Raw genomic sequence first — 24,704 nt, 5'->3', positions numbered from 1 at the left:
AAGATGTTGGAAGGAAAAATCATGCAACTGCAGCAAATGAAGCATGCTCTCAAAGTTATTATCATCCCTACACAATCCACTGAGGGTAGCATTTAGAAGGAGGCCTTATTCTCCAGTTTTACCCCTGAGGCCCCGTGATGTAAAGGTTCTTCAGGGTCTCAGCAGCCATTTTTCATATTGTTCAATGTGAAGCTTTCAAAATATGCTCTGTGGCACTGTGGCTCTTTTTATTTATCACCTTCTGTCAAATGAACAGCAGTACTCTATTAGAGAGGCCATAACCTTTTATTCTTCTGAGCCATTGTCCTGTCGTAAATGAACAAGCTCTGTCTAATGCTATGGGCCTAACATTAATCTTCTTGATGCGTCCCACGGTGAACTCCCACTGAGCCTACAGAGTAAGTTGAGCAAAGAAAAAGGTTGGTTTTCTCGTGTCCTTTCTCCTTTGTGAGATAATGCTGTCGATGCTGCCGCATGTCCCTTTTGCAGTAAGCTAAGCAACGGGGCAGAGTCAAAAGGCTAGTGCGTTAACTATTGCACGCTTTGTTCCCCTCTTAGTCGCTAGTATCTACCAGCAAGGAGGTTACCATGTTTATTTGTCCACCAGCTGAAGCTGCTAGACTCACATCAGCTGCAAACAATTGCTACCAGTCCTGCACACAGAATCTACAATAGAACATCAGTCCTGGATGATTTTGTCTTCCTTGTTCTGTGAAGGGGGGAAGTGTTCCCCACTCTATGGAAGACACTGCAGGGCCCACCCACACGTACTACAGCTACTCAGGAGACCAGGCACTCCTTGCAGAGGCTCGGTATGAGCTCTGAGGGTATGTCTAGCCTGCAGTCGCAGGGTATGGTTGCAGTTCAAGTAGACATACCCAAGCTAGCGTTAATCTAGCTAGTTTGGGTCCTAGAGCGGTGAAGCCACAGCAGTGAGTCCCCCGGTGTAGGCTGTACAAGCCTACCTGGAACCCTGGGTAATTACTTGTGGCTCCATTGGGAGTTAGGCGCCTTTGCAAATCTGGCCCAGAGGCCCTAGGTTGTAAGATGTGCCTTTCAGAGGCTAAATCATTAAAATTTCCAAACCATACCTTGCTGAAAGTAATGATCTCCCAGTGGGAGTTAGGCACCTATAGTACCTTTCAAAATTTGGCCCTGTGGGGATTAGGCACCTGAACACTTTTAAAAATCTGTTCCTATGTCCTTGCCAAATTTCAAGTTTGCACTGTCACCAGTTGAGACACTAGAGCTGTTCCAACTTAAAACATTGGCTGGTGAAGCCAACTTTTGAAGAAGAAAAAAAATTGCAATTTCCCCTATCCTGTAACTTCATAGTCCCCATCGGTCACTTTGCAATGCGTAGGTAGCAGAGTCACAAACTATTAAGTGCCATTTTGTGCTGCTACAAAACCGAATTCCCCCTCCACACTGGCATCCATGTCGCGTTTTGGTGAAAGGGGCTCCCAACAGAAGGGATCCCTGACGCTTTGGGTTCATTATATTTACACCAGGATTTTAAATTTCAAAACAGTGATAGCAACTGACAAGTTTCCATGGGAAAAACCCTTGTCATCACATCTGTTTTCCATAAAAGTGAGATGAACTAGATTTCTCTGGAATAGAGAGTCACAGGGTGTTTCCAGCACTGAGGCTAAATGGTGATTCAGACCAGTGGTGGAAGGGATTGACTTAAGTGCTCATGAATTGCCCAGGACAGAGATAATAAACAGAATGAGGAAAGCAATTGCTTTAATAAATAAACTGGAACATGTGTGCAGCTGATACTGCCAGGGGCTGATATATGCCAAGTAGTCTGTCGTTAACATCTGCTCCACAGCAGCCTTAATACGCTCTGATCAGATCAATATATCTTCGCTGCCGGTGGCAGGCGCCCTTTAGCAAAGACCCTCAGGCTTGAAAAAAATTGTCCCACGCTGAAAGAATTAATCATTCCAATCAATAAGTAATGGGACTGCAACAGCCCTGATATACCGGGTCCATCGGTAGCAGTATTCACTCTATGTGATCTATCTATATTTAGCATGGTGGAGGCCGAGGATCAATATGGTGCTAGCATGTAATATTCCATTCAGCACGTCTGGAGATACAGTATGTCGCGTGTCACGCTGGAGTTTAATGGCCTTTCATGCTTTGCCAAAGCCTTTGTGTGCCGCCCAGCTGAGGGAGGCAGGTGCAGCTCTGTGGGTATAATGGCCAGTTTCAAAGGTGTCCTTAACATCCTGCAGCCACATACAATGAAAGAAAGACAGGCTAGGAGGAGGTTATTAACAAGGCAGGAGATGTGAGGAACGGGCTGAGTGGATGGACACTTCAGGGGCTGAGAGGAAAAGAGAGAATCCTGTGTAGGCCAAAAGGTTTGTGTAAATGTATAAGTGCACAGGCTAAGTGCAAGGTCCTTTACATAGGAAGGAAAAATCAAAGGCACAACTACAAAATGGGGAATTAGTGGCTAGGTGGTGGTACTGCTGAAAAGGACCTGGAAGATGTAGTGTATATCACTCATCAATGTGATGCAGTGGTGAAAGGCTAACAACGTTCCAGGATGTATCAACAGGAGTGTTGGGAGGTAATTGTCCTGCTCTATTCAGCACTGGTGAGGCCTCAGCTGGAGTCCTGAGTTCAGTTCTGGGCGTCACACTTTAGGGAAGATATGGACAAACTGGAGAGAGTCCAGAGGAAAGCAATACAAAATGATCAAAGGTTTAGAAAACCTGACCTATGAGGAAAGGATAAAAAAACCGGGCATGTTTAGTCCTGAGAAAAAGACTGACGGGGGACCTGATAACAGTCTTCAAATATGTTAAGGGCTGTTAACAAAATCAATTGTTCTCTTGTAGGTAGAATAAGAAGTAAACGGGCTTAGACTGCAGCAAGGGAGATTTAGGTTAGATATTAGAAAAAAGCTTTCTGACTCTAAGGGGAATAAAGCTCTGGAACAGGCTTCCAAGGGAGGCTGTGGAATCCCCATCATTGGAGGACGGTTTTTAAGAACAGGTTGGACAAACACCTGCCAGGGAGGGTCTAGGTTGACTTGGTCCTGCCGCAGCACATGGGGCTGGACTGGATGACTTCTTGAGGTCTGTGATGGGGTGGGTGTGTCCTCACAGGCCCCGAGGTTAAGGTGGGCTTGAGAAGTCAATTATGGTACCTGCACCTGGACGGAAAGCCAAGCTTAATTGACCATGAAGCCCAGCTGGGCAGGAGTGGGCTGGTTAGTATAAAGCCAGGAAGTTGAGTGCAGAAGAAAGCTGTAGGGAGGGAGTCTGCAGACATGCTCTGGGAACAGAGGTGGTGAGGAGGACACGCGGGGGAAGAATAGGCCATGGGATCCTAGCCCTGGAAGAAAGATCAACCCAGAGATGTTACAGGGAGGAAAGCCTGAGAAAGGCTGGGTAGGAAGAAGCCCAGGGAAATGGCTGCAAGGAGTGGGACTGTGCAGACCTTGGCTGCTGATTATAGGGTCCCTGGGCTGGAGCCCAGCATAAAGGGAGCCCATAGGTTCCCCTACCAGCCACTGGGGAAGTGGCTCTGGACCTGGAGACGTGGAACAGAAGACCTTCTGAGGCAGCGTCTGGACAGCTTGTCCAACAGGGCTTTGTTACCCCAGAAAGGGGGCTATATAGTGATCTGGCTGGAGGGAGGTCGCAGCGTGAGAAAGAGGAGCCAGAGCACGAGTAACCGACAGCAGGATGTGCCAGATGGGGCAAGAGCGAATTCCCAGATTCAGCCAGAAGGAGGCACACCCTTCACAAGGCCCCTTCCAGGCCTACATTTCTAGGATTCTGTTTGCCGATTGATGGATATGTGATTAAAGTGATTGAAAAAAACTTCAAGACCCTTTTGTTATTAGTATCACTGTTGTGCCTCAACTGAGATCCGGCCCCACTGTGTTAAGCACAGTACAGACACGTAGTAAGAGACCGTCTGTGCCCCAGAGAGCTTACGGTTTAGGAAGAAAGGACTTCCCATTGGGAGTTCGGCTCCAAAGTCCCTTTTAAAAATCTGGCCCAGAGTCCCTGGGTTGTAGATGTGTCAATTCAGGTGTGATTTGGCTGAGTTATAAAGGTTCCAGAACCAAATCTTGTTAAAACTAGTGATCTGCCAATGTCCAAGTGGCAATAGGTCATGGATGTGGATATAAACTGAGTGTTCATTTCCACTGAATAGATGCTCTCTCGTGATTCCACTGGATCTGTGTAGAGGAGAGCTGACTGGATTTTGCAGGGGCTAGTGGGATATGCTGTGAAAGCGTGTATGGAAGGGGACTGGGGTTTGAAGTAGCCCTATCTCCTTCCAGACAACTGGGTTCAGCACTATTGCCTGCCTCCTGACACGTCACATGGAAAGGTGTCTATGTATTGAGGCTAGGCTCCTGCCACATTCACCGCACATGTTGTTGGGATGCTCCTGTTATTTTTACAGAGAATTAGGCAAAGGTGCTCCGGGCCAGAGCCTCATTCACAATACAACCCTGCCTCATTCGCTGTCCATCGGGGGCATTGAATGAGGCAGGGGTCTCGCAGATAAAATAGCATGTGATCGTGTATTTAAAGATGGTATCATAACATATACCCACAAGGGGACTGAATTAAGGTTGCACACGCAACCTTATTTCTGGCATTTCCTGATTCTGATTGGTTTGCTTTGCAGCTTTAACCTTCTTTTAAGGGCTAGGGTGAGATTGGTATAGAATCTGAATATGTTATGTCAGAGACCATAAGCTTCCCCATGCTGTTTACAATAGCTTGCCCCATTCCAAAGAAATCTGGCATTTTTAGAGAAATTTAGCTGAAACACTAATTGCAGTAAATATCATGGAAACAGATGGGGAAACCAGACAGCCAGAGATTTAATAACTCCTTCGAGTACTTAACAGTAGAAACACCTGTCCCAGAATTCATTAAGAAAAAATGATTAATGAAGATGTAGTTTTTGCATAATTATAGAAAGACCTGAATTGCACAACTTTTATTATCCTCATTTATTTTGGAATCCAGCCCTTATTGGCAGCCTGGACAACCTAAGATGAGTGGGTTGTGAATGACATGAAATGCTCATTTTTAGCCATTGGGCAGGGCGAGTGCAATGACTAATCTAATAGCGAGGCAAGCAGAGGTGAAGGAGCTGTATGAAATTGCTAGAAATTAACCTTAAACCACTACCTTTTATTCCTGGCTGAATCCGTTATTTCATTTGGCACACAAGAGAAGAGGAGAAAAATCTAATTTCTGCCCACTCTTGTGCTTACTGTCCAAGGCCCGTGTGACGGGTTGGGTCACAGGAACCCCCTGGGGACTGCCACCTGATGTGCCGAGACTACCTCTAAGCCCGTTTTCCCTGGCAGCTTGGGACTTCAGTACTTTGCCTGGTTGTGCCAGACACGCTAGCCGGCTACAAACACAGACCAGGTCTGAACCACATTCCCCAGAAGCCGCAGGCTTAACTGAAAACAGCTTAAGAAGTGCTCCTGTCTCCAACACCCAGATACCCAGTTCCCAATGGGATCCAACCCCCAAATAAATCTGTTTTACTCTGTATAAAGAGTATACAAGGTAAACCCATAAATTGTTCGCCCTCTATAACACTGACAGAGAGATATGCACAGCTGTTTGCTCCCCCAGGAATTAAGTACTTGCTCTGGGTTAATTAATAAGTAAAAAGGGATTTTATTAAATAAAAAAGTAGGATTTAAGTGGTTCCAAGTAATAACAGACAGAACAAAGTAAATTACCAAGCAAAATAAAATAAAACGCGCAAGTCTAAGCCTAATACAGTAGGAAACTAAATGCAGGTAAATCTCACCCTCAGAGATGTTCCAATAGGCTTCTTGTACAGACTAGACTTCCTCCTAGTCTGGGTCCAGCAATCACTCACACCCTCATAGTTACTGTCCTTTGTTCTAGTTTCTTTCAGGCATCTCTTTGGGGTGGAGAGGCTCTCTCTTGAGCCAGCTGAGGACAAAATTGAGGGGTTTCCAGGGTCTTATATAGTCTTTCTCTTGTGGGTGGAAAGCTCACTCGTCTCCTGTGTAAAATCCCTTCCACAAGATGGAGTTTTGCAGTCACCTGGGCAAGTCACATGTCTATGAATGATTCAGCTTTTTGCAGGATGTTTACATGTTAGTTTGAATGTTCCCAGGAAAGCTTAGATGTGGATTGGAGTCTTCCCAGGTCCATTGTTAGCTAAGCACTTGAATAACCCCTTCACACTATGTTGACCAAATCAGCCTTATTGCTTCCTATAGCAAACACTTTAAACACACGCATAGAGCCAGCACTCATAACTTCAGATATAATAATGATACATGCATACGAATAGGATGAGTACATTCAGTAGAACATAACCTTTGCAAAGATATGTTACATGGCATATCTAGCATAAAACATATTCCAGTTATGTCATACTTACACTCATAAGCATATTTCTATAAAGCATTATGGGGTGCATCGTCTCAGCCCGATCCTGCAAACACCTACATATGTGCTTAACTTTACTCACTTTATGAGTGGCCCCAGTGACTTCCGTAGGACTCACCGAGTAGAATGGAGGAAGCGTTTGCAGCATCAGGGCACCAATTGCTCTATCAGTTGCATTTCTTGACGTGATCAAACTATTCTGAAGGCTGACGACTGCCTAAAATGTTGTATGGACGATATTTTCAATCATCAAACTGCTCAGGAAGGCTGTCTTTGTAGCTATGGCACAGGTAGGGTGACCAGATCACCACACTAAAATATCGGGATACATTGGGGTGCCATCAGCCTCGCCCACAGTCCACACCCGCTCCTCCCAGGCTCCGCCCTCACTCTGCCTCAGGTCCCGCCCCCCCCCACCACACCCTTCCTCATCCCCCGGCCTGCCACTGGCTTGCTGCATCCCTCCTCAGTCCCCCACCCTCTGCTCACCTCCCCGCCCGCCCGCCACTCGTCTCTTCATCCCCCCGCACGCCACTCACCCCTACGGCACTGACTTCCCCTCTGCCGCGTGGGTGCTCGCCCACCCCCCGCCTCTTCCCGCCCCTACACTGCCCTCGCACCGCCCCCATTCCACCCCCTTCCCCCAAGTCCCCGCCCCTGCCCTGCCTCTTCTCTGCCTCCTCCCCTGAGCATGCCACATCCCCGCTCCTCCCCGCTCCCTCCTGGAAAGTGCTAAGCGTCACCAAACAGCTGTTAGGCGGCGGGAAGCGCTGGAGGGGGGGAGGAGCGGGGACGCAGTGGCTGGGGGAAGGGGGGAGAAGGAGGCGAGGAGGGGGGAGCTTGGCTGCAACTTTTCCCCGTAGGTGCTCCAGCCCCAGAGCACCCACGGGGTCAGCGCCTCCCTCTCGCTCACCTCCTTACCCGAATATCGGGACAAATGGTGTCCCAATCGTCCATTAATCGGGACGCGGGACAAAGGGTTAAATATAGGGACATCTGGTCACCCTAGGCACAGGGCTAAGAGTCAGATGACTTGGGTTCCGTTGTCAGCTCAGTCACAACCTTTCTGAACCATGTCTGGTAAGTCAATTCCTCTCTGTGTGACTCAGTTTCTTCATCTATAAAAAACCTGCCTTCCTCAAAAGGATGCTGGGAGAGTTAATTAACACACATTTGTAAAGTGTGCCGAGGGCCGTGGGTAAAAGGTGCTGGGTATGTGCCTGGGCAATATGCTCCCCGTGGCGGCCAGACGATGCAGAAAGTGCTAAAGATACTAAAAAATGGATCTGCACAGCCCAAATTGCTGATTCCCCCAGGATCCACATGGATCAAGGCTCTCCCCATGGAGGCTTGGTGCCACCACTCAGGCTGGGTCTCTGCAGGGCTTTGGTGAGGAGGGACCTAAGCGCCAATGGCTCCCCGAAGTTCTGCATAGATCTCAAAGGTTCTATGGATTTGGAGGATCCAGCTCCATTGCTGTCCCACTGCAAATAAACGGTGGCTGTTCCTGTGCAGAGAAAAGGCAAATTTTTTTATGTTAGTTCTCTGCAAATTGTCTGCTCAGCTCCGAGTAATATAGCCGCTGAATTCCTTCCCTGGACTCTGTCAACCATCATCTGATACTGCTAGCAATGATGTAGAAAGCAGCCACTCCCGCTGAAAATAGGGTTGCCAGGTGTCCGGTTTTCGACTGGAACGCCCGGTCGAACAGAGACCCTGATGGCTCCAGTCAGCACCGCCAACCAGGCTGTTAAAAGTCCGGTCGGCGGTGCTGCGGGGCTAAGGCAAGCTAGTCCCTACCTGTCCTGGCACCACGCTGCGCCCCAGAAACGGCCAGCAGGTCTGGCTCCTAGTAGGGGAGTACCTGCGGGCGAGAGCAGCGCCCAGAGCCTCCTGGCCCCCCCACTTAGGAGCCGGACCTGCTGGCCGCTTCCGGGGCGCAGCGCAGTGCCAGGACAGGCCAGAAGCCTGCCTTAGCCCTACTGCACTGCTGACTGGGAGCCGCCTGAGGTAAGCCCACACCCCAACCCTGAGCCCCAACCCCCTGCCCCAGCCCTAAGCCCCCTCCAAACCCAGAGGCCCCTCTGGCACCTCAAACCCCTCATCCCTGGGCCCACCCCAGAGCCTGAAACCCCAGCCAAAGCCCTCACCCTCCCCTGCACTCCAACTCCCTGCACTCCAACTCCCAGCTCAGAGCCCTCTACTTCACCCTGAACCCCTCATCCCCAGCCCCACCCCAGAGCCAGCACGCCCAGCCCAGAGCACGTATCCCCTCCTGCACACCAACCCCCTGCCTCAAACCGCAGCACCCCCGCCACACTTCGAATCCCTCAGTCCAAACCCTCAGCCTGGAGCCCCCTCCTGCACCCCAAACCCCTCATCCCCAACCCCGCCCCAGATCACGCACCCCCAGCCTGAGCCCTCACTCCCTCCTGCACTCCAACTCTCTGCCCCAGCCTGGAGCGCACTCCCACACCCCGAACCTCTCATTTCTGGCCCCACCCTGGAGCCCACACCCCCAGTTAGAGCCCTCACCTTTTCCTGCACCCCAACCCCTTACCCCAGCCCAGTGAAAGTGAATAAGGGTGGGGCAGAGTGAGCCAGAGAGAGAGGGGGAATGTAGTGAGTGGGTGCGGGGCCTCAGGGAAGGGGCGGGGTTACGGTATTCGGTTTTGTGCAATTAGAAAGTTGGCAACCCTAAGCTGAAACCATGCTCCTACTGGAAGACACCACTGGATACAAGGGCATGTGGGTTTATGTGAACAGCTGGATGTTGGTGTGTGGACTATAGCTTTTTTTGTGGTTAGATTTAAACGATTGTGCCTTTAACAAAAGAGCAATGTGTCCTTGCTGTAATTAATTCATAACTTCATAGATGCTACGGCTAGAAGGGACCATTGTGATCATCTAGTCTGGCCTCCTGTAGAACACAGGCCAAAGAACTGCTCCAAAATAATTCCTAGAGCAGAGTTCTTAGAAAAACAGCCAATCTCGATTTAAAACTTGTCCGTGATGGAGAATCCACCACCACCCTTGGGAAATTGTTCCAGTGGTTATTTACTCTCACTGTTAAACATTTTATGCCTTATTTCCAGTCTGAATTTGTCTAGCTTCAACTTCCAACCACTGGAATGCAAATAATAATAATACGCCCTGACTCTGAGCCCTCCAACTAGCCAACTACACCCCTGGGTTTCTCCCAGGAGGATTAACTTGGTTTCCCATATGAAATACACTAAGGGTATGTCTACACTACAGGATTAATCCGAATTTAGATAATTCGAATTTGGGAAACAGGTTGTATAAATTCGATTGTGCGCGGCCACACTAAGCACATTAATTCGGTTTTTAACCACATTAATTCGGTGGTGTGCGGCCACACTACCCCATTAATTTAAACACAGTAATTCGGTGGTGTGCGGCCACACTAACCCTAATTCGAATTAACAAAATCGATTTAGGCGCTACTCCGTTCGTCGAGGTGGAGTACAGAAATCGATTTTAAGTGCCCTTTAATTCGAATTAACTGGCTCTGTAGTGTGGACGGGTGAAGGGTTAATTCGGATTAACGCAGCTAAATCCGAATTAAAGTCGTAGTGTAGACCAGGCCTTAGGGGAAAAGTTCCTTAACTCTTCAGTACATGCCAGGGTGATGTACGTTCACCATTCTTGGAATTCATATGCTCACCATGGGGAAAACGTTATTACGTGGAAAAATATATTATCTAAGGAACATAAGAATGGCTATACTGGGTCAGACCAAAGGTCCATCTAGCCCAGTATCCTGTCTTCCGACAGTGGCCAATGCCAGGTGCCCCAGAGGGAATGAACAGAACAGGTAATCATCAAGTGATCCATCCCTGAACACGAAAGATACTGGGTACCTGGTCCATTGTGAGACGATGTGGGAAGGACATGCCTCACAATGACTGTGAAGTCAACAGATATTATTATTCTGTGTCTTATTAAAAGACGCCCAGTGCTGAGTCTTATTAAAACATGTAATCAATTGCTGGTACTAACATGGAAGGAGCACCAAGTTAGGAAGGAACCTTACTGACAGTGTTATATAATGGCCCTCATTCTTGTAAAGACTCAGTGATTTAATCTGGGTTACTTGCAGGACTAGGGCTATTTAGACAAATAAGGATTGCATTCCATATTGGATCAGACTGTTGCTTTATCTGAACTGGTATCCTCTCTCTGGGTGCACCTGCTCCTTCACTGGATTGAGAACATTTCCCAGCAAAATAACACAGAGATCCAGGGTTTGCAGGTCTGTACAACGGTGGAGACCTGGCTTTGGCCCAACCTGGCTGATGTCCCAGGGCATATTTTAAAACTCTTCTAATATTGTCTTCAGTTTGTCTAGCTGAAAAGTATTATGGATGGTTCTAAAATTATGGACACCTCTTCAAATTCCAGCCTCTCTCTTTGCCTCCATGCGCTTTAGCTTCAGGTGAGGCTGGATGTGTTTTATTTGTCCCACTCCCATTGGCACTGAACTCAAAGGGAGTTTTGCCAAACACTCTTGCCTGGAAGGACTTCCTGACAAAAGCCCTGATTCTAAGCCCTTTTGGAGTCAACACAAAGACTGCCATTGATCTCAATGGGCTTTGGATCAGGCCCTAACAGAGAATTTTACAACTTCTAGTTCTACTTACAAGTTACAAGCCTAATTCTTACTTTTACGGTCTTATTCTTGCAAGGGCCCAATCCTGGAAGACGAAGCCAAAAATTCAGATATTGTAATTAGTATATTTTTATTATGGAGTAAATACAAGAGCTGTTATTTTAGAGCCAACTCAGTCTGATACTGTCAGAAATCAATTTTGAAGTTCATACTCTAAATGAGTCATAATTTTGTTAATACTCATAATTTTTGCCCATGCCCCGCATTGATATAGGGTCATTTTAATGAGTTCTAACCACCCACCATAGCTAGAAGTTGATATGGGCATAATAATCAAACTGGAGTTTCTGTGCTTAAGATGATTTGTATCAATCTACACCCCCCTCCCCTCAGTCTAATTAACCGCTCTAATAGAATTAATCAGCACCCTAAATATGGGACTCTCTAGCGATTAAAAAAAACCCTGAACTATCTGTTCCAAAATACAATTACACTGACAAACTCAATTACATGCCTCAGTCACTTCTTAAATTACTAGCTGATATTGAATTGTGCACAGTTTGTTTCATTGTAGACAGAAATCATAAACACTTTCTAAATCATACAGTGTTTACCAAAATACACAGAAATGCTGCTTTTATTACCCGTGCTGCAAAATTAATTTGACACGTTGAAAGCAAATGAGTGGAGCTGGAGAACTCTATTCATGCTGCATCCTTTCCACGGATACCATTTGCAGTAGAGAAACATTTAACATATTAACCTCATTAGAATCTTAAGTTGGTAAATAGCTTTTCAAAGTAAGAGAGGTTATTTGAGTCAAAACTCTATCTGCATTTGAATGACAGCATCGATTACTGTATGCAGGGTTGTTGTAGATGTGTTGGTCCCAGGATATTAGAGAGACAAGGTGGGTGAGGTAACATCTTTTACTGGAGCAACTTCTGTTGGTGAAAGAGACAAGCTCTTGAGATACACGGAGCTCTTCTTCAGGTCACCTGTATAAGCCTGAAAGGTTGGGCCTGTCACCAGCAGAAGTTGGTCCAATGAAAGATATCACCTCACCCACCTTGTCTCTCTAGCATCAATTACTGCATTCTAACTATTCATTTCTTCCAAAAAGACTTTTCACTAAGTAGATTTTTGCCCCGGAGTCAGTGAAATGTTTACAGCATGTGCAATTTATAATACTGTAACTATGAACTTGGGTTTAGTGTTAAGTCTGCAAGGAGTTTGGTGACAGGTTTCAGAGTGGTAGCCGTGTTAGTCTGTATCAGCAAAAATAATGAGGAGTGCTTGTGGCACCTTAGAGACTAACAAATTTATTTGGGCATAAGCTTTCGTGAGCTAAATCCCAATTCATCATTCATCATTCAGTTTGGTGAATCTTTCAGCTGACAATAAATGCCAGTCAAATTTGATAATGGGAGTTGGTTTAATTTGCACTTCAGAAGGAGCTGGGGGATAAGTTTTAAAAAATACCAAACTTCATCTTCATCTGAATTTGTTGACAGAGGCTTCCGGAACTGTATAAAGCTTTGTCAGGTCCTATACAGATTCCCCTCTCCTGCCATACACTTTAATGTTTTTCAGACTTTTACACCAATGGCACAGTAATATTTTCAAGTTATAGGGTGGATCTTTACTTGGTTGCAGCTGGTCATGTGGTGTTGTGTCTTGAGGGATTTATATTAGGGCTCCAATCCATCAAAACATTTAAGTATGTGCTGAACTCTAAGCACACAAGTAGTTCTACTGAAGTCAATGAACTCATGTTCTAAGCATGTGCTTCAACACTGTGCAGAAAGAGGGCCAATGACAATATTTTCCCAGGCTGACCCATCCCACAGGTGTTAGGGGTTTGATAAAAGCAGGTGGCTCTCTCCTGACCACATTATTATATTATACCAGCACCCCCAGAGCCCCAGTTTGAATCACGGCCCCTTGGTGCTACATGTTGTACAAAGACATAGCACCTGTCCAATCTAACGGCCTGATCCTACATCTCTGAAGTCAGAGGATATTGTGCCATTGACTTAAATGAGATCAGGATCGAGCCCTATAACAGGACATGTGACTAGGGTGACCAGATGTCCGATTTTATAGGGACAGTCCCGATATTTGGGGCTTTCTCTTATATAGGCTCCTATTACCCCCCAACCCCTGTCCCAATTTTTCACACTTGCTATCTGGTCAGCCTACAAGTGAAATGTACAGGGCAGAAGAAGGAGAGACAACTTTTATACATGTGGGGTACAGCTGGTCAGGAATTCTTTGACTAAATGTTTTTTCAGTAGAAAATGCCAGTTTGTAACTTTAGATAGTGCTTTTCTTCAGATCTCAAAGAGGTGAGTGCCTGAGCCACAGGGCTATTGGCTTTTCTAGGGTGGTCTCTCTGGGTTGTTTATTCAAAGGGCTTGGTGTTGTTCCCCATCAGAATGGAAGCAAATGTCAAAACCAGGAATTTTTTTCACAAAACAGAATTCTTGTTTTCCAGCCAGTCCTAGTGTGTATGGGGGATTTTTGTTGTTTGTAGCATCAGCTACACCCATCTGTTCCTCATTGTGGCCACTGTGATCTCTTATGGGTGGGGAAACAGAGTTCAGCTTGGAAGGGGAGGAGTGGCCAGTGGCCCTATAGATCAGTTTGGTGGGAAGGGGTTCATGCGTACAGGAAAGCATGGAGATGTTTGTGTAATGAGCTGGCAAACAGGTGGAAGAGTCTGGCAGAGTGAAGCAGGAGGAGTGGTGCAATCACAGTCAGGACTGGAGATCCTGTCTTGCTACTGGCCAGGGGAAAGAGACTGTCTCTATTACCATCTCTACCTAGAGCAGTGGTTCTCAACCAGGAGTATGCGTACCCGTGGGGGTACCCAGAGGTCTTCCAGGGGGTACATCAACTCATCTAGATTTCCTTAGTTTTACAACAGGCTACATAAAAAGGACTAGTGCAATCCGTACAAACTAAAATTTCATACAGACAATGACTTCTTTATACTGCTCTATATATTATACACTGAAATGGAAGTACAATGTTTATATTCCAATTGATTTATTTTATAATTACATGGTAAAAATGATGTCAAGTATCAGGAGGTAGCCGTGTTAGTCTGTATCTACAAAAACAACAAGGAGTCTGGTGGCACCTTAAAGACTAACAGATTTATTTGGGCATAAGCTTTCGTGAGTAAAAACCTCACTTCTTCGGATGCATATGGTAAAAATGAGAACATAAGCAATTTTTCAGTAACAGTGTGCTGTGACACTTTTGTATTTTTATGTCTGATTTTGTAAGCAAGTCGTTTTTAAGTGAGGTGAAACTTGGAGGACACAAGACAAATCAGACTCCTGAAAGGCATACAGTAGTCTGGAAAGGTTGAAAGCCACTGGCCTAGAACAGCATAGAGAAGGATTTGGCCCTGGACCTGTTGGAGAAGATGGACTCTGGCCCAGATCCTAAAAGGTATTTAGGCTCCTATTATCCACTGAAATCAGCATAATATAATAATGTGGTCAAGAGAGAGCCACCAGCTTTTACTTTGAGGATCTGGGCCTAAGATACCGGGCAGAATTTTCCTCTTATGTACGTAGGTCCGACTCCTGTGGTCTCAATGGAGATGGATTGGCATAATGGAGGAGGACATGGCACACGGTCTGTGTTGGAGCCTGTCAAGCATTTCCCCAAACATAATTTCCCTTTCCCTTTGATCTCCCCCATCAAAATGGAAGATGGAGAATTGAGGTGAACAGCAGCTATTCATCCTGCCACTGATGGACTAAATAAACTTAGCCTTATCTTGTAATTCCAGTCCAACGCAGTATTAGGAAGTGTATGAAAAGGTACTAAAGCAGGGGTGGCCAACCTGAGCCCGAGAAGGAGACAGAATTTACCAATGTACATTGCCAAAGAGCCACAGTCCCCCTAACAGCTCCCCCCTCCCGCCCCCAGCGCCTCCCACCCGCCAGCAGCCCCGCCAATCAGTGCCTCACTCTCCCTCCCATGCCTCCCACCGGCGCAATCAGCTGTTTCACGTGTGCAGGAGGCTTGGGAGGAGGGAGGGGGAGAAGCGAAGGGCATGGCAGGCTCAGGGGAAGGGGCAGGGGGCCTTGGGGAAGGGGTGGAGTGGGGGCAGGGCCTGGGGCAGAGCCGGGGGTTGAGCAGTGAGCACCCCCCAGCACATTGGAAAGTTAGCGTCTGTAGCTCCAGCCCTGGAGTCAGCGCCTGTGCAGGGAGCCACATATTAACCTCTGAAGAGCCGCATGCGGCTCCGGAGCCATAGGTTGGCCGCCCCCGTACTAAAGTATTAAAATTAGATTCCATTCTATTCAGACTTCACATTCAATTTAGCTATAAAATACTCCAAGGCTGAAGATATATTTTAGGATAAAGGCAAATTTGAAGATGCTAACGGAGGACTAGTGCAAACGAGTTACTCTGCTGAAACTCTAGGATGAGACTCATTTCATGAAACAACTAATACTTTTGAAACTTTCCTCAGAGTTCAGCAGAATAAAATCATACATCAAACTGATAGCTTTCTTCAAAGCTGGAGTTGCTTGGGTGTTCCATGCAGAGGCACCATCCTTTATTAATTCTCCACATGTTTCTCCAGTCAGCAATGATGCATTAGATGACACTTGCAAAGAGTTACAGAGCTGATACAATATTAGATAAAAATTACAAGTGAGAAGCTATTTTACTGCTATTTATTTTCATCAACTAAGCATCGCTCTCCTAAATGTCATTCTAGGTTAGTCGATATTGGCTTTTCAGTCTTCTGAAAAGTTTTGTAATTCTTTGTTTCACAGCTTATGTATAGAAATCAATACTAGTTTGCAATTGGTTGAAACTGTGAAATGGCCAAGTTAGTGCTAATGTATTCCTGATTTCTCTTCACATTATATTCCCATTCACTCTCAGAATGCAAATAAGATTTTTTTTTAAGTCAACCCATGTTATCTTACAACTGGAAAAAAAACCCATTACTTCCATGTTCATTAACATTTCCATTTTGTTCTAATTCTAGAATTTATAATTAATAAAAGAAGTGATAACATGATGATTGGTCTTGCTCAACTCCCACTGAAGTCAATCTGAGTCTCTCCACTGATGTCAGTAGAAGTTGGATGGAACTTTTTTCTAACCAGCACCGTGAAATTGCATGAATATTGGTCATTTGGGGATACAGTCAAATTAGACTTTCTTTGCTGCTTCAGAACTACTGTTAAATTTGCCTGTTATTGCAAGTTTAATTGTGTGCCTGATTTTTATTTTTTTTTAAATACACCAGCAATAATTGTAATACATGGCTTAAAAATTCTGATACCCTTAACTTTGTTTCCCTCCTGGGACCAAGTGTTGTTGTCTCGGAAGAAGAAAGATTTGCTGTAGTTGTCCTCTCCAGCTGCACTAATGGTTCAAAGGTAGAAAAGTAGGGCTGGCCAGAAAACAAGAATTTCATTGCATGAAAAATGTCAAGATTTTGAAAGTTGTTTTCATTCCACATTGAAATAAATGAGATAGCTTTCAAAAATTTTCACAAAAATCCCATACATGCGAGGATCCCTCCCAGGATAGTTCAGTGTTTAGGGCATTCATGTGGGAGGTGAGAGATCCAGGTTCAAATATCTGCTCTGGCTGAGTTCAGACCAGGAAGTTGAACCTGAGTCACTCCCATCCCAGGTGAGTGTCCAAACCCCCAAACTACAGAACTTGTTTCTCGGCCTAATGAATATTTACTTATTTATACAAAGTGGAACCACTCCAATAGAGAAAAAAGACACCCTCTATAGCAGGGGTTCTCAAACTGGGGGTTGTGACCCCTTGAGGGGTCACAAGATTATTACTTGGGGTGGGGGGGTCGCAAGCTGTCAGCCTCCACTCCAAACCCTGCTTCGCTTCCAGCATTTATAGTGTTAAATATAAAAAATGTGTTTTCAATATATAAGGGGGGGTCGCACTCATAGGCTTGCTGTTTGAAAGGGGTCACCAATACAAAAGTTTGAGAACCACTGCTCTATGGCCTGGTAGTTAGGGCTGTAGGAAACCCAGGTTCCAAATCCTCCCTTGAGTCATGCAGAGTAGAGACTTGAACTTAGGTTTTCACATCCCAAAAGCCCCAGCCTGTGGGCTATTCTGGAATGATGGTCTCACGCTCTGGTTTGGACCAGAAATTCCAGCCTGGCCCTGAGAAATCTTCCCGCCCAGCCAGTTCTAGTTGTAAGCTTAACTCAGGAATAGCTTCCCCGATAAACAGTTCTTTAAAAACTTATTAAGACCTCAATTCTGCTCTCATAGAAATCTACTGGAGCTTTGTCATGGACGTCATATTTATGGCCTGATTCTGCTCTGACTGAAGAGTTCACTTGTTTGAAATAATGTTTCTACATGAAAGCTGACTTACCTCAAATCTAGCTGGTATGGCCAGCTCACAGTGGGGGAAAAAACATTTAAAAATAGATTTACTGTGACTGTGCAATGTCATATATCCCATAGAAACTTCTCTGGACTGAGACTACCATCTAGTGTTCTAATGACAGACTGCTGCTTTGGATGGGGGCAATGCAGAGCACTGTAGCTTGATTACTATTGTAACTGGATTGTTGATGATGACTGACTGCCTGTGGAATATGTTCAGGCTTGAGGAGGAAGTAAAAGTCTCCTAGCCCTCTACTAATCTTAAACATGCAGCTGCCATGCCATACCAGTTTAAGAATAGCTATTGTGGGCATGGACCCAGTGATCCAATTGGTTTCCATCTTTATCTTCTGTGAGCCAGTAAAGTAGACAATGCTATGGTGCCCTGCCTGCTTTTACATCACTGGCTGTTTGAAAAGCCAGTATGGAACAGGTCTGAAAGGCGTGGTGCTTCACAAACTATTCCTGTATGGAGTGAGACTTGAGTGGCTTCTAAAACATTCTGTGGGCCAGCGTGCGTCCTTTGAACACCACCCTTAGGTGGTTGCTGCACCACCCCGACACAGCACAAGGAGCCATAATTCCCACCCATGATGCAGCCTCCTAGGTCCCAGGGAGTTGTAATTAACTGCTAACCTATGCCACTTGTAAATTGCTACCCTTGATGCATGAGATCAATGGTGCTGGCCAGTACATCGTGGGGGCGGAGCCAAGGAATAACCCATTCCCTGCCTGCTATTTAGGAAGAGAGGAGTAAGCAGGTGTGTTGCACACATTGCTTCAGCTGGCCCAACTCCCATGGTCTTGCACCTGGCCAAGCAGGCTAGCCCCATATGAAAACAGGATCTTAGACTGGATGAGAGACTCTAGTTTTAAAAATCACTCCAAGTTATTCAAAGAACAATCACTCAGGTTAATTGTCCTCTTGGAGAAGAATTCTGATGGAGATACTGGAGCAGAAGCAGGAAGCCAGGTGTGTATTACCACTGACTTTTCAGATCAGCTGCAACATGGATCTGATTCCGAGCCCATCAAAGTCAATGGAAAGACTCTCATTGGTTTTATTTGGTTTTGGATCCGGGCTTAGCTGTACCCTGTTTCTGATACTGCCCACCTGCCTGTGCAGGACTCTTTGAAGTCCTGCACAAAACTCAGCTTGGTGCTGGAATGAAATGTCCCCAAGGAGAGGGTGTCAGTCAACACAGATGCCGCTGTCCAGGGTACAATTCCCTGGTGAGCCTGTGAATATTATCATGTTAGTGGATTCCACAAGCAGTTTCCCACCTGCCGAAGGGAATGACAGGTCAGCTCTAGCAAAGCTAGGTTGGGAAGGCTCCTCAATACTGGCTGCATAATGAATAATCATTTACACCTTTCACTCACTTTTCCTGCTACAGTATATATGGCTCTCCTGGGGTGAAAGGTGTCCACGGTGCATTCTTTACGTGCTGAAATGGGGGTTATATTGGCATCAAAGCCATCAGGGCAAAGTACTTTGAGGTCTTGAACATCCATGCATTGGAGCCTTTGTTTTCTTTAAATGTTGGCACACCATGAACTGCACAATCCTCAACTTCTCCAAGGCTGTCTTATCTCTGCTGTGATGTGAACCTGTGATCCTCAGAAAGCTAAAGTAGTCTAAGCTGATGTGTAGAGCACCAAACTACCCTCTTAGCATAGGAGTAGGGATATAAACTGGCCATCAATAAGTTTAGGCTTGAAATTAGACAAGGTTTCTAACCATCCAAGGAGTGAAGTTTTCTTCCTTTGCCACCTACCAAACATCTCTTGCCCAGTCTGCAAAGACAAGACACATTGATATTCTGAAAGAACACATGGCCTTTACGCTGGCAGAGGACTGTGGAACAAATGAAATGTTTGAGAAGAAGACTTTGTGTAGGCAAAATTGCTTGCACTCTATTAGGGTGACACTAGTGTGCAATTTCTCTGTTCCATTTTGAAAGGCTTTTGTTTGGCCAGCTCTGATTCGCTGCTGTTTTTTAGACTACAAAAGACATTCAGCAAATGATGAAATACACTTCCATGCAGATAAGCAGCATGAGATTTATGCTCTAATTAATCCCCTGTGTTGAGGGTTTAAGCGATTCATAGATTCCAAGGCCAGAAGTGACCAGTAAAACACAGTAAAAAGTGACTAGTAAAACACAGGCCACACAATGTCCCCAAAATAATTCCTAGGTCAGACCTTTGTGAAAAACATCCAATCCTGATTTTAAAATAGTTAGTGATGAAGACTCCATCTCAACCCTTGGTAAATTGTTCCAATGGTTAATGACCCTCACTTTTAAAAATTTACACTTTATTTCCAGTCGGAATTTGTCTAGCTTCAACTTCCAGCCATTGGATCATGTTATACCTTTTGCTGCTAGATGGAAGATATTAAATATAAAATATTAAATATTTGTTCTCCTTGCAGATACTTATAGACTGTAATCAAGTTATTCTTTAATCTTCTCTTTATTAAGCTAAATAGATTGAGCTCTTTCAGTCTATCACTGTAAGGCAGGTTTTCTAATCCTTCAATCATTCTCGTGGTTCTTCTCTGAACCCTCTCCAATTTATCAACATCCCTTCTTGAATTGTGAGCACCATTACTGGACACAGTATTCCACCAGCGGTCACATTAGTGCCAATAACCTCTCTACTCCTACTTGAGATTCCCCTGTTTATGCATCCCAGGATTGCATTAGCCCTTTTGGCCCCAGCATCATATTGGGAGCCCATGTTCAGCTGCCCCCCAAATCTTTTTCTGAATCACTTCTTCCCAGGGTAGAGTTTCCCATCCTGTAAGTATGGCCTATATTCTTTGTTCCTAGGTATATGCACTTAGTTGTATTAAAACATGTTGTTTTCTTGCACCTAGTGATGCATAGACCCTGTGGCGGCTCTCTACCCAGCAGAGAATTTCACTCTTAGGGATTTGCTGCGACCAGAAAAGAAGTCTGTGTCAAAGCGGGCATGACATCTCAAGAGCTACCGGCTCCCAGTGCTGTGGTCAGACCAGGTCTTACATGAAGAAACATTCTTGACTTGTTTTCATTTGTGCTTTGTTAATGATTGTCAATCACCTGATTTTAAAGGTGCTGTTTGTAATTCACATACTTTGAATGGGTTTCCCCTTCCTCTCCACAAAACCCCTGGCTAGTAAGCCCTTTTGGTGAATTAAGCAGCACACTGGTCCACCAAGATACCTTCACCATGTGTGTTTGTTTGTCTCCTCCTTAAACTCCAGGTAGTGCAACCGTATAGCAGCAGTTGTGATGAGACCCTTTCTGCTCCGTGGGTTAGCCTTTTATACTGCCCACTTCCTGGGTTCTCCAGCTAGTGAGCTAACGACCTCGTTACCTTGTCAGGCTACCAACAGATGTAAGTGTTCCCTTACACCTTAACCACACCCACTGCCCTGCATGTTCTAAGTGACCAGGGTGCTGGCTTCCATACAGCCCAATTTCAAGCTGTTAACACCACCCTGTCACCAGGGCCGGCGCAACCCATTAGGTGACCTAGGCGGTTGCCTAGGGCACTGCGATTTGGGGGGCGGCGACCGGGAGCTATTTCGGTGGTGGGACCTTCCGCTGCCTCTGTGGGGGGGCGGCATTTCGGGGTGGGACCTTCTGCCGCCTAGGGCGGCAGAAAAGCTGGCAGCGCTCCTGCCTGTCACACATACATTTGCATTTTGGAAGACTGTGTGCTTATGTTGGGCTTTGCCTGTGCAAAGATTAACTCATTTCCTACCAACAAATGAATTGACATTTTTAAAATTTTGCTTTCTTTTTTTCATTTTAATTTCAGTTTCATGCGCTATTTCAATCTCATTTTTATAGATCTTTCCCTCTTCGGTTTCCAACTTCATCATCATCTACTTGTAAGGAAAGATGGATCCAAACTGGAACATTGCATTTGAACACACACACACCCTGTTGTAACTTTGGGGAAGTTATATAGAACCTATACAGAATAGAATAGAAATTCAGATCCCATTCCAAATCCATAGTTCATGGCTCAGACATCTAAATCTGTAATGGGCTGATCCAGAACTTCAAATCCAAAACATCCCCAAGCTTTGGAGAAGTTTGGATTCTTACCTAGATCCAGATTTATGCCTCATCTTTGTAAAGGAACAAACCAGAACTCTGAGTCTGGACACCATAAACTCTGGGAGGTCCAGATTTTGTTCTGATTCCAGCTTGTTTCTATTAATAGGACAGCTATTCCTTTTGGATTTGTAGCTACTTTTCTACCCACATTACCTTCATGTTGGTCCCATATCCAGAGTCAATGTTAATTCGCTAAGAGTTGTGCTATGTATGGGTTGCCCCAAGAACTGGACTTTTGGAGCTTACTGTTATTTAGCCTTTTTCTGAAAGGCTTTAGAGAAGTTATGCTGGGACTGAAGGGCCTGGCCATGCTCCCATTGAACTCCACAGGAGTTTCCAATGACTGCACTGGGAGCAGAATCACTTCCTAGACATGTTAATGACAATATGTGAGTATCAAGCCCATTGAAGCCAATAGCAAAGCTCTCATTACCTTCAACTGAAGCAGGATGCGTCCCTTGATTTTTCCACTCAAAGACTTTTGTCTAGGTTAGTCCACGTTCTAAGGTCAGAGTTTGGTATTTTGACACCTTGTTTCTCCTATCACCTTATTTAATAATCCATTGCCTCCTAGTTATTTGCTTTCTCCATTATTAGCCTGTATAAATCAAACCTGCATGGTTTTATCCTCAACACACCATCTATTTTGAAGCTAGAATAATGAATTGTGCTCCTGTTTTGGAAAAATTCCTGTGTCAAGGACCACCTTGGTTTTAGAATTCAGATGTCAGGATTTAGAGGAGAAACACTGAGGAGCATAATAATGTGCAGGCAATGATAACTTAGCCCTGAACAGAATGCAGAGAGATGAACAGGCAGTTGCAAAATACCAAGGACAAGGAAACAGCACTGCCTGCTCTGCCTTCTCATTGGGTGAGAGCCCGACGTTGCTTCTACTGGATGCCTGGGAGTGGAATGGTTGATTAAAAACATTCTTCTTGTTCATGAGGTGCAGAATGAATTTCAGGTTCAACATCACCAAGTATCTTAACCTGCCAAGATGTTCTGGACAGGAAGTTGGTTTCATAATGTGAAAGTGATGCTTATTTAAAAACACAGGAAGTGCTATTGTCCCCAACAAGACCCCAGAGTTAGTGAGGGAAGGCGTCCAAGGTCCACAAAGGCCGTGAGGAGCAAAACTCACAGAGGAACTGCCATTTTCCCTCCTTTTATTTGCTTTTCCGTCACTGACTCACTGTGCGGCAAATCACTTCATCTTTCCTTTCCTCCGTTTCCATCAGGCTGCTCTGATTTACACCCAGGGCACAGCCTGCCCAGGACCACAGGAGATGACTCAAAGGGCCTTTGCCCACCACACCACACTGTGTGTTCCTCATCCAAAGCCAAGGTCCTAGGCTGCAAAGCCTTGTTTAAGTGCTAGCTGTGTGGGGTCTGCTGGTTTCTGTACAGTCTGCCCTCTCTAGGAACTAGATGGAGCTATACTTGAAATGCCCCCCTATTCTAATCTTCATAGCAAAATCTGAGCCATACAGTAACACTGTTGTCCTTGAAACTCCAAACTAGTTGAATGTGCTGTCCTCAACGGCTGCCTTGAGTTCTTCTCATCCAACTCCTCTTGAGCCATTCCAGTGTAGCTTCTGTCCTCTCCGCTCCAATGAAACTGCTCTCCCTAAAGTCTCTAATGACTTCCTCCTGCCCAAGTCTCATTGTTGCTACTTCATCCTCCTCTTTCTCAACATCTTTTGAAACAGTCAGCCATTCCCTAATTGAAATGCTCCTCTGTCTTCCATGAGTCTGCCCTGTCAATGTTGTGTTTGATGGGTCCTTTTGGTGGGTGTCCCCCAGGGCTACATCACTGAGTTGTTCTGTGCATGTGGGGCTGACTCTGGGGCAGGGCCCTATAGCGGGCTGCCTCTCACTCGTGTTTTGCACAGCACCATGGGATTCTGATCCTCACTGACCCAGGGCTACTGAAAAATCAATCAATGACATGGCCATGTATTATGTAAAAACAACATGTTCAGTGATGCACAATGTTAACCTAATGATTAATTAAAGGCCCAGAATGGTTCTGTTGTGATTTCCATGGGAGAGTCTTGTTTTCTCATTCTACAGGGGATCGCAAAGAGAACAGTTATATAGCTTGAGGTGAGAACTAGCTTCAAGAGGAAGAGATCTAATTTCAACTCTAAATGCGGTGGCCTTCCTGCTGCTGGAAAATACAAGTGGAGGGTAAATTTCCTCCAAACACTACTCTGTTTTGCCACTAGATGAAGCTCATGCTGCATTCTAAATTACCCTGCGATGAATGCATCATTTCTTCCAGCTAGAGTTTGCTGTTATAACACGAATTCTCCTACCCAGGGCATATGTGTGAGGAATGAGAGAATCTTTATCTTATACCCTCCTGTACTTCTGCCTACTACACCTCTCCTGAATTTCCACCACGCTCTGTAAGTTGCACCCATTTGGAATATCAAATCAGTGCTATATGCATGTATTTCATTCTGATTTTTATTTTTTCAGTGACCCTCCTCAGTGCTGAGGGTGGAAGTGTTGGAAGGAAGCAAATCGGGTGGGTGAGGCACAAATGGCTTTTCAGCATCAAGCTGAATGCAATAGTTTGCAATGAGGTTCCTCTTATTTTGTTTTTTTGTATGGTAACACCCATAGTTTCATGTTCTCTGTGTATATATATATATATATATCTCTTCCTACTGTATTTTCCACTGCATGCATCCGATGAAGTGGGTTTTAGCCCACGAAAGCTTATGCTCAAATAAATTTGTTAGTCTCTAAGATGCCACAAGTACTCCTGTTCTTTTTGCGGATACAGACTAACACGGCTGCTACTCTGAAACCTAGGTTTAACACAGTTTGCAGTGCATTGTGTTGCGTTGTTTGGAAATACTGGCTGGTGGATCAGTCCAGGGAATAGAGCCTTCAAGGGGCCGTAGGTGCAGGAAGAAAATCTCAGTGTAAGCCCTCTGTTACGTAGCGATTTCAACAGGGAGCAGCACCAGCAGGTTTTCTGGATCTCTCTACCCTCGATTTTAGCATCCCATGTGTTTTTCACAGGGCCGGCTCCAGGGTTTTGGCCGCCCCAAGCAGCCAAAAAAAAAAAAAAAAAAAAAACCC

General features: G+C 45.4%; 1 protein-coding gene across 1 annotated transcript in view; it reads right to left on the bottom strand.

The window, feature by feature from the left end:
* Positions 1-24,704, bottom strand: part of SLC25A26 (solute carrier family 25 member 26) — a 287,750-nt gene that overhangs the window by 139,597 nt on the left and 123,449 nt on the right. The window lies entirely within an intron of this gene.

The sequence above is a fragment of the Terrapene carolina genome, unplaced genomic scaffold, assembly GCF_002925995.2.
Source record: "Terrapene carolina triunguis isolate 2854851 unplaced genomic scaffold, T_m_triunguis-2.0 Scaffold89, whole genome shotgun sequence".
In the NCBI taxonomy this organism is placed as follows: domain Eukaryota; kingdom Metazoa; phylum Chordata; order Testudines; family Emydidae; genus Terrapene; species Terrapene triunguis.
The sequence above is the reverse complement of the archived record's forward strand: the minus strand, read 5'-3'. Positions and strand labels throughout refer to the sequence as shown.